The 10,980-nt window shown below is 39.7% G+C and overlaps 1 protein-coding gene across 6 annotated transcripts in view; it reads left to right on the top strand.

The window, feature by feature from the left end:
* Positions 1-1,104, top strand: part of LOC138033559 (uncharacterized) — an 18,883-nt gene extending 17,779 nt beyond the window's left edge. For 3 of the 6 annotated variants that reach the window (XM_068881435.1, XM_068881715.1, XM_068881376.1), the window contains one exon: positions 1-1,099. This exon is cut by the window's left edge and continues 121 nt beyond it. The gene's annotated coding sequence lies outside the window, so the exon portion shown is untranslated. The other 3 variants (XM_068881565.1, XM_068881497.1, XM_068881642.1) reach the window with 2 other exon arrangements.
* The last annotated feature ends 9,876 nt before the right edge of the window (positions 1,105-10,980 follow it).

Raw genomic sequence — 10,980 nt, 5'->3', positions numbered from 1 at the left:
TCTCATTGTTTTACACCTTAGTTAACTTTCAACTGTTTATTTAATTAATATGCACGTATTGAGAACGGTTTGAATTTTTGTGAAACAGACCTATTGTTTCACACACTTTACTTGGAATGTAATACTATTATGGCGGTTACTTTAACTCCTTTCCTTCGATTGATAAAAGCATACGAAAGAAAGAATTGCATTTCAACCTTCATTATTCTGGAAACAACTCATCGAATTTCATTTGAGTCTTCTTATGAGAATGTTTGTGCATTAAGCTCTTTTAATTTAATGTCTTGTAAAAATAGTGACAGTTGTATTTCTAATAATAACAATATTTTTAAGAAAGGAGATTTTGTTTATTAAAAGTAAAGGTTAAAATGTTAAGAAAGAATGTAGCGAGGAAGGAGAGCATATTCGACCCCTAAGGCAAATGTAATTTGGTGACAATGCCCCTTTTCCCTACAGCCTTTGTATGTCCCTTCCGCCCGTTCCCATATCGTTTGACCCAAATACAACAAACCTACAGCCTTGAGCAAAAATGGACGCCTATATGGTCATTATTCAAACTACCCTCGAAAGAATGACTGTTGTAGACCCTATGCAAAATGAAAACCAATAGAGAAATTCTACTTTGTGATTCATTCCAACCAGCACGCGCGCGAGTTTTTGGTTTTAGCAAGCACCCTCAGCTGGAAAAACTTTCAAATCTCCTTAACACACATGCACTCCATTCGTGAGCTATATCCAGAAATCAAAACGCAGCGCGGTTAAGTTATAACCGTGTATCAAAGCTTTACCCAATCTACCCTGATTCTATGCATACATTATTTTGCCGACGGTATTAGACCATGATTGAAGGCAATCAAGTTTATTTTATTAAGGCCAGACCACCACACCGGGAAGTTCGTCCCCTTCTCTTGGCGATAAGTGCCGCAGCTCATGCGTGGAAGTGTTATATGTTGATGTCTAAGGTTAATATACTCCTTATCCGAGGGGAGTTGAAAGTCACATTGCGCGCAGATGTTCAATCCTTAAGCTTTGATCCTCAAGGTATTAAACATCGCTGAGTGTTTGTCCGGCAAGAGTTTAACCCACGGCGTGTCAACAACAAAGCTCGGCTTCTAAGCGATGAGGCTTCCCTTTTTAACGCTTGCCTTTTAAAGCCATTAAAATCCCGACTTTTAAGGTCTAAAAGGCTCGACCTTTAATTAAGGTAACTGAAACACTCGACTTTTCAGACCGCTACAAAGCTCGACCTATAAAGGTGCAGAAACGCATGTAAGGTCTCTAAAAAGCTCGACTCTAAGGTCTCTTAACCCTTTCACCGGCCTAAACCGGCCGTGCTAACGCCAGAGTATTTTACTCTGTCTAACGCCAGGTGATTTTACTCGTAAATGGCAAACCCCCAGAAGTCAATGGCTTAAAAGCTCTACTTTTAAGGTCTCTGAAAAGGTCGACTTTTAAGGTATCTAATACGCTCGACTTTTAAGGTCACTAAAATGCTCGACTTTTAACGTCTCTCAAAAGCTCGACTTTTAAGGTCACTAAAATGCTCGACTTTTAATGTCTCTCAAAAGCTCGACTTTTAAGGTCTCTAAAAAGCTCGACTTTTAAGGTATCTAATACGCTCAACTTTTAAGGTCACTAAAATGCTCGACTTTTAATGTCTCTCAAAAGCTCGACTTTTAAGGTCTCTAAAAAGCTCGACTTTTAAGGTCTCTGAAAAGGTCGACTTTTAAGGTATCTAATACGCTCGACTTTTAAGGTCACTAAAATGCTCGACTTTTAATGTCTCTCAAAAGCTCGACTTTTAAGGTCACTAAAATGCTCGACTTTTAATGTCTCTCAAAAGCTCGACTTTTAAGGTCACTAAAATGCTCGACTTTTAATGTCTCTCAAAAGCTCGACTTTTTAGGTCTCTAAAAAGCTCGACTTTTAAGGTATCTAATACGCTCGACTTTTAAGGTCACTAAAATGCTCGACTTTTAATGTCTCTCAAAAGCTCGACTTTTAAGGTCTCTAAAAAGCTCGACTTTTAAGGTCTCTAAAAAGCTCGACTTTTAAGGTATCTAATACGCTCGACTTTTAAGGTCACTAAAATGCTCGACTTTTAATGTCTCTAAAAAGCTCGACTTTTAAGGTCTCTAAAAAGCTCGATTTTTTTAAAAGTTAAAACTTGGCTGCGTGGTGTCAACAAAAAACGTGTTATTTAACAATAAATTAGCAGCCCTGGTAGTTAGTTAAAACCAACAATTGAAACGCCTTTGGGCCTTATTAAAGATTTTTATTAATAAAATACCATTTCCAAAACCAAAACTTTAAGTTTAATTGCATAATTCTTTACATCAGTAAGAAGGGAGAAAAAATGAAAGATGGCGAGATGGTAGAAGGAGAAAAGTTTATTCCAATTTTCGTCTTCGTCTTCGTCTTCGCCCTAGTCCTCTTCCTCGTCCACGTCCTCGGCCCGGGCCGCGGAGCAGTTCGAACTGGCCTTTGTTTTTGTACGGACTGCGGACTGACCGCTTGGATTTTCAATGAAAGATTGGTGATTTTTGTATTATTGCATATGATTGCGGTTGAACAAAGAGTGAATTAGCTCTGAAAGGTTTTGGTACAAATGCTCCAGGAAGATTTGGAAAGAGGTGCAGAGTCGCCGTTTCAAACCGTTTTCCAACATACTTTGTATGAACCTATTTGATGCGGAAACAAAGCTCAGGCTTTGGAGCCCTCTTCCACAGGAGTATCGGTAAGCGCAGCCCATGAAAACCAGAAAAATTCAAAACACGAAACTGCGCAGGAGGTTGGAGAGGTATATCACCTCTTTTATTCGATGCATTATGGGGCGCAAATCGTCCTTGATGACAAAATATCGGCGATCCCACCAATGAAGTGGGGTGATGTTTTAACGACTGTCTTAGGAATTATCCATAAGAATCACAGCACCGTTATGAAACAGATCGAAGGATGGCCAATAATAAATATCAGCGAAACCCCTGGTTTCAAAACTTGGGCGAGGTAACAGAATGGGTGGAAGCAGCAGAAGCAAATCGCCTCGGAGGAGAAAAAACTGAGGCGCCCAATACCAAATGGATTTTTGAAGAATATCTCATAGTTGAAGGTAAAGTCATTGAGGATCCCCTGGCGCCTTTGCATGTTGGAGAGAGGCGTTTACCGGATTGGTTATTTTACAAAAAGTCTCTTTTACCTCTTGATACTTATGACGACAAACTCTGTTGCTTAGAAAGCGTGAGGCAGGCAAACCCGGATTCGTTCTCACAAATATAAAAATGCAATGGTGAGTCAAGACGTTCTAGGCTACGACGCTAATGCCCTGTACCCAAGCACGATGTTGGGCGCAGTTCCTTGTGGTAAGGAGGTAGTTGTCCACTGGACATAAACGCCAGGGCAAGTCGATCGGTTTGCCAAAGCTTTGCAGCGAAACAGGTAGTTTGGGTTTGCTGAGGTGGACATCGAGATTCCAAAAGAGCTGTGGTCCAAAGTTAATATAGGAAAGCCATATATAATTATTCGAACTTCGGAGAGAAGCAAGTTAATTATAAGATGCTGATCATCGCAGTTATTAATCAACGTTACCTAAGCAGAAACGAAACTCGGAGAGCCTAACGTCAATTAATAACTGCGGTGATCAGCATCTTGACTTGATTCTCTCCGCAGTTCAAATAATTATATATGACTTTCATATATACCCTATTGAAGTTGATAAACTTCTCACCCTCTTTGTTGCGTGCCGCACAAGCGACATTAATTATCATGAGCTCTCATTGTTTTGATGGTGTTTTTAATTCAGTTATGTTAACAGAAAGCGCGGGTCAGTTTACAGTTAGCGTAGTCGTGCGGCAGAGGGAACACTTTATAGTTGAGCAGCCCAAACAAATCAACAAGGATCGAAATTCACCGATCGTAGACGACTTCCATAATGGTTAAACATATTTTGATTTTTCCGCCATTTTCGAATGAGTTAATTTTGCAACAGGAAAGATTGCGTGCGTTTCCTACTACTTATTTAAAATTTCATTTCTGGTCACTGACTGGCCTTTTGGCTACTTATGTTTTAGACCAATGAGGCTGAATGCTTTTGTTCAGACGTTTATTCCTTCTTTCCTTTCAGTGTGGATTAAACGGATTTAGAAAGTTTTGGCGAAAATGTTTTACTTTAGAAGTGGTTATTTTGAATTAGCGAATGTGAGAATGAATTTTGAATTAATCTGTAGAATCCGGGTCCTATCTTGTAGTACTCAGACTGTAGACTGTACTCAGTCCTTGATTCATACCTGCTGTTTATCTTGCCGAAGCCAGCAAGCTTCCATTGATCGATCATTGTTTGGGCCCCCTGCTGTTCGTCATTTACACCTCTACGTTGTTCAAGGTTACTGAGCGTCATCTACCACAAGCTCGTTGTTACGCAAACCAGAAGAGTTGAGTGATCTGTTGTACTTTAGTTTTAAACCGGACAATAATAGAGTAACAGATGAGGCCATACGCGCCATGCAAGATTATACGTGATATAGGGAGCTAGATGATTAACAGCAGATTACTTTTAAATGGAGACAAGACGGAATTTCTTGTTATTGGGACTCGCAAACAGCTGAATAAACTAAGCCCTTTGTAATTACAAGTTGGTAACCAGATGATCGATCCACCCTTAAATGTTAGAAACTTGGGTTTTTTTTTTGTTGACAACTCATTAAGCATGAACACTCACATCAATGGAATGTGTAAGGCTGCTTTCTATCCTATCTATCCACAATATTCATCGTGTCTCTAATAAATGCCTTCAGACCTTGGTTCATGCTTTTGTTACCACACGATCAGATTACTGCAACAGTTTACTTTATGGATTGCCTAAATACCAGGCCCCAGTTGTTCAAACGATGGATAGCGCTATCCACCGGATAAATCACTATCCAGTGGATAAACACTAGCAAAACCAATTGAGTTATCTAGTGGATAGCGATCTATCCGGCAGATAGCGCTATCCATCGTTTGAACAACTGGGGCCAGATTGATAAGTTACAGGGCGTCCAGAACTCGCCAGTACAACCATAGTTTCGCCTATCCTCTACGATCTTCACTGGTTACCTTTTTTTATCCCATTCATTTTAAAATATTAGTTATTACATTTAAGGCTATTCACGGTATCTCACCTAGTTATATTGGCAATTTGATTAGCATTAGGTCTTGCGCTGCTTGCATTAAGATCTAACAATACTATCTTAAGGGCGTATACTAACGACTTTAGGTGCTCGTTCTTTTTGTTCAGCCGCCCCCACTTTGTAGGATAGCCTTGCTGCTTGCGTTCGTGAAATCGAATCACTGGGTGCTTTCAGGAAACATCTTTAAACATATCTTTTTAGATTAGCTTTTACGTAGTTTTTTTTCTTTAGTAGTCGATTTTCTTTGTACATAAATATAAATAGGTAGTAGTCTCATGTTTTTATTCTTCTAATGATGTATTTTTATCATATAGATAGTTTTCACCTGACGTCCGGCAGAAGCCAAGTGGTGCTCAGAACAATAGAGAAAAAAGCCTTTGGGGAATTAGCCTCTATTATAACGCAAAACATGAGTCATAAATTGCTATTGTTTTGTGCACCAACATGGCCGTATCATCACGTGACGGAAAACTATCTATAAAGAGTATTATTATTATTATTATTATTATTATGACGGTTTGAAACTTTTGAATGTCAATACCTAAAAGCTACCTGGGGCGTTAATCGTAACCCAGGAGCTCCTTAAAAACACCATGTTCAAGTCCTATTTACAAATATCTTTCTAAAAGTATTATCCACCTAAATCTATTAAACTATGTGAAAATATAAAATAAGTGACTGCTAAAATTAAAAAAAAAAGAAGAAGAAGAAGAATAAAAAAATAATAATAATAATATATTTTTTTTTTTGACAATAATATCCTTTGCTGAAATGAAATTCGTGTTATATTGCTCGTAAAGTTTATGTGATTACTTTAAAAGTGCGGGCAATATTAAGAGAGCTTGATAAGACCGATTTCTGCATCTTTAGCAGGACTCCTTTAGTTCTCACTCTTGACCCGAGTAAATTCCTCATTCCCTCCTACATGTCTGTGGACCATCCACCTAGCACGTCAATAATGATGTTGTATTGTTGCACATCATACCCAGGGTACTGTCGCTTTATCTCCCATCTTAGGGGGGTATACTTGGCTGTCTTCTCCTCTTCCTTACTTGTTCGGTTATCAATCCATGGACAGCTCATCCCTAGTGCTATCACCTTCTCCTGTTGGTGGTCGATAAAACGGGCATCGATTCTGTTTGCTCTCACCTCGGTGTGCTCAGCATAGAGCGGGACATCCCAGTAGGCTTGAAACTGGTCGTTTTCATATACCGGTTTGGGTTTTACTTGGGAGAACCATGGTGGGACTTTGTCCATAAGGTTTGCGTCCTTCAGGATCTCGAAGAACAGGATCTTCAAGGCGTTATTGTGCCTTTCCAAGTACTTGTTCTGGGCCAAGGTGGGACATCCAGCTAGAATATGCTGAACTGTTTCTGCTGATCTACTGCATAGCCTACATGCCACTTTAGTAGCTGTTCGGGCTCGCACCTTGTGACTGTAATATATTCGTGTTGGCAATAGTTGCTCGTAGAGCTCGATCACTCCTGCAACGGTAATAGACGGACACACCGTCCAGTCCTTAAGCCAAGCAAAGCAGCCTGCTTTACTCAGACTTTCATCCTCCCACCTACTTGTGTGTAGCTTTCCTTGCCACCTCTCTTCCCTCACAGCCTGCGTATTCTGCTTTTCTACAGTTTCCTTCAAAGCAACTTTGGTCTTCTTGTCTGTGATTGTTACTCCCCCCTGGGTGATGCAGGGTGACGGGTGCTCAAGGTCCAGGCCAAGACCGAGCTCTGCTGCATACTTCATGCTATCCTTTAAAAATGAATGGTGTCCCACCTCACCTGCTCTTTCTTCAAACTTTCTCACAACTGCAATGGTCGGGTCCAGGTTCTTGTAGACTTTCAGAGCAGCCTTTATCTTGACGAGTTTGTATTCTTGCTCGACTGATTTCAGCCCGCGCCCCCCTTTTTCCCTCGGGAGGTACAGTAATGCTGTCGAGCCTAGGGGGTGTTTGCCGCCGCTCTCAACGAGGATTTTTCGAACTTCTCTGTCAATTTGCCTAAGCTCTGCTATTGGCCAGTTCTGGGTCCACATTAGATACCCCAGTATGGGAAGGGCAAATTGGTTCGATGCAGCTACGCGGTTGTGATCTGACAGGGGACTTGACCAGATGACTGACATGCGTTGTAGGTATTCTTTGGCTGCAACATTCAGAGCTAACTTGTCATCTTGTTTTAGATTCTCTAATGTTCCCAGGAACTTGTAATAAGTTCCTTCCTTTAGATTTGTCAGTACTGCTCCGTCATCCAACTGCACTCCGGTTTCATCCTTCACCTGTACGCCTCTCCTTACATGGACGGTCGCGCATTTCTTTGGGTTCCATTCTAAGCCTATATCTTGCATCGCACTCTTGGTTGACCTCAGCACCTTGTTGAGTTTGATCTCTGACGCTGCAAACGCCTTAAGGTCGTCGATATACAGCAAATCCGTGGTCTTTGTGCTTAAGGGTTTGGACAACTTGTACCCCTCCGAAGCTCGTAGTTTCCAAGCCACAGGATTCATACACAGGGTGAACAACCTGGGGCACAATGCATCTCCCTGAGGGAGGCCGCGTCTGAATTGTATCACTTCAGACTTCTCTATCCCCTGCTTCGTCTTTGCGACGACTTTCGTGTTCCAGCTGTTGCACAGGCTCTCGATAGTGCGGCACAGCCAGGTTGGAAATCTGTGTAGAATCATCATCTCAGCAAGCCATTCATGGTCAACTGAGTCAAAAGTTTTCTTGACATCAATCCAGGCCATGCTCAAGTTGCGTTTCCCTCTGTGACAGTCTTGTGTGACCATTCTATCAATGAGCAGGTTATCAACAGTGCCACTACATCCTGATTTGGCGCCTCTCTGTTCTCCCTCCATTAGGCCATATTCATTTAGGTGACAATCCATTGGTCCTAATAAGCATGATGTGAACCACTTATACATAGTGTTCAAGCAGGTAATTGGTCTTTGGTTGCTACTTGAAAATTCTCCTGGCTTAGGGATCAACGTCGTTTTTCCCTCGGCAAACCACATGGGGTATTCAGAAGGACTCTGGCCGATGGATTGGAACGATTTGGTCACACCCTCATGCAGCGCATGTGCTTTCTTCCACCAATAGTTGGCGATTCTATCTGGCCCAGGAGCGCTCCAATTTCTATTCTTCATGATAGTTTTCACTGCTTCAGTTGATTCAAGGATTATTATTATTATTATTATTATTATTATTATTATTATTATTATTATTATTATTATTATAACGGACTGTTGTGTAACATAGTGCCCAAATATGGTAGCTCCATATTGGGGCATGCCATGTGGTCTAGAGAGCAGAGGATATTGTAAGAGTGTGTGGCTCGCGGACGATATTAAGAACGGAGGACTTAAGTGTTCTCCGCGTTCTGTGTTAGCGAACCCAGGGTACGGTAACATTATTATTATTTCTTTTTTTGTAGTCACGTAACTGTACAGCGCTTTTGATCATTTTAATGTTAAAAAGCGCTATAGTAAGTTAATAAACTATTATTATTATTATTATTATTATTATTATTATTATTATTATTATTATTATTATTATAGATCAATAGTTTGTCAGGGGAAATCTAGAGAGTGAGCGGTGGTTGAGTGATTTTCAATAAATCGTTTTGAATCTTTGTGACTTGTGGAATACTCAATAATAATAATAATAATAATAATAATAATAATAATAATAATAATAATAATAATAATAATAATAATGGCTTTATTCAGCATTTCCACAAGGTGGCTCTTCATCTGCTAAAATATATCATCTAAAATAAAAATAAAGGTAAAAAAAAAAAGTAAAAAAGTAATAAAAATACAATAATAAAAATAAATATATCTATTTACAGTGCATAATAGAAACGTTAAGCTAAAAAATTATCTTTGACCTTTTTCAATACGGGGGCGAACATTTTCCAGAATGCTAGTCTAGAGTTTAATGAGGTCCTTTAGTGTGTTATCGTTGCATAAATCCTTCAAAAACAGTGTATGATAAAACCTCATCTTCGAGCGGATACGGAATTTAGGGCTGTTTTTTTCTTGTTCAGTAAAGTGCCAAACGTTCTCCTACCCTAATTTATAAAGTTGCAATGCTTTATAAAGAAGTAACAGCAACACCTTCGATTCAATATTCTCACAATTTGTTCTCATATTTGCCACATTTTATTTAAAAAATGCTACAGGCAGTACTAAACATTATTTGCTCTGAATTATCCAACTTTGCTGAGCTATTATCGAGCGACACGCTAAACAAGTTCAGAATGACCTAATTTTTAAATTTTTCTTATTTGAATTTACATATCATCTAAAGCATTTTTAGCGAGAAAAGCCATTGCAAGCTCCTGATTGTTGAAAACTTTCACTGTAGCCGCCGCAATTTCCCTTTCGTAAACAGGCGATGCCATTTGGACGAGACAATTTTCACTGTTAAGTTTGTCGTTTGCAAATGAGGAAACAAATACTTAATCTAGATCTAGGACTAGATTAGCCGCGTATGTCACTTAGAATTTTAAAAAAAACTGAGAAAAAACCTTAGAAAAAAATTAGTAAAAGTTGATCTAACGATGTCGAACCTCTACACTACCGAAACAACGGCTTCCAGTTGACAATTTTAAAGTATTTAAATGAAACAACCCGAATAAAAAGGCTTCAATCTTGGACAAAAAGGGTTGAGAATATTAAAAACAGGGGTTATTTTGCGCACTACGTCCTCAATATCGCACATTATTTGCCATCCCCCTAACCCCTACAACCAATATTGATAAGCCCCGGTTCGACATGCTTTGTTTCGTCTAGCATCTTTGATCGGGGGAGGGGGGGGGGGGGGGGGGGGGAATAAGAGAGCTTCTTTTTCATACTTGTGATCGGAGTTTAGTTCAAAAGCAGAGTTATCTCAACAATTTTGTCCAAGATTGTTGGTTACTAAGAATGGCATCGACCGTCAAAATTTACGAAAGGGAAATTAGCTTAGCCGTCATGTTGACACACTGCTGGCCATAAGTCTTCGCAGTGAACAAAGGAACCATTGCGTTCGATTAAGAAACACCTGACCTTTGGCATATTTATTTTGTCGGTCAAATCCGGTCTAAGGTTGAATCCGTTTTTGTCAGGTTAAATTGGTTCTCATTTTACTAAGAACAAAATCTCTCCCAAAAGGACTGAAACATCTACACCTTCCTTCAAGCTCTGTCTTACGCATCCCAACAAGTCTTCTCTAATGTTTTGTATCACCTTATCGGTTTCGGAATTCATACACTTATCCATTCAATCTCAACATTACAACACAGTAAGGGAAGAAAGAACTGTAATATGCACTTATCGCTGCTCGAACTCGAACCGTCCAGATATATAGTCCTGTGTCTTCACCACTACGCTACAACGACGATTACGCTCTAACCAACACAGTTCTTTTCATTGTTTACTTTTCTCTAATAAGTCAATTGATATCCATCTATAATAACCAAAACTAACCCTAATCTGACCCTAATGTTTCTCCAGGATTTTAAGCCTCTATCAATAGAGGCTCCAAAAAAAGGTGTTCAATTCATCTGAGTACGTATTCAACCTAGGTAAACTGGGGATCACCAATTAAACCTAGGTAAAAATGGATTCAACATGAGAACGGATTTTACCGACAATATTTAATCTTGAAGTTCCTCACAAACCAGCGAACCTCTTGATCAGTGGAGGGGGTAGGCTCGATTACCAGCCGCTGTTTCAGCAAAGGAACCTGCTCTCCTCCCAACGTGGCTAAAATCGAGCCAAAGGAAGTAGTGCAGCACAAAATTACATGATTTATAATGGTTTAGGGTATGGG

Source organism: Montipora capricornis, chromosome 1 (assembly GCF_036669925.1).
Source record: "Montipora capricornis isolate CH-2021 chromosome 1, ASM3666992v2, whole genome shotgun sequence".
Taxonomy (NCBI): Eukaryota; Metazoa; Cnidaria; class Anthozoa; order Scleractinia; family Acroporidae; genus Montipora; species Montipora capricornis.
This window is presented reverse-complemented; position numbering and strand designations above follow the sequence as displayed.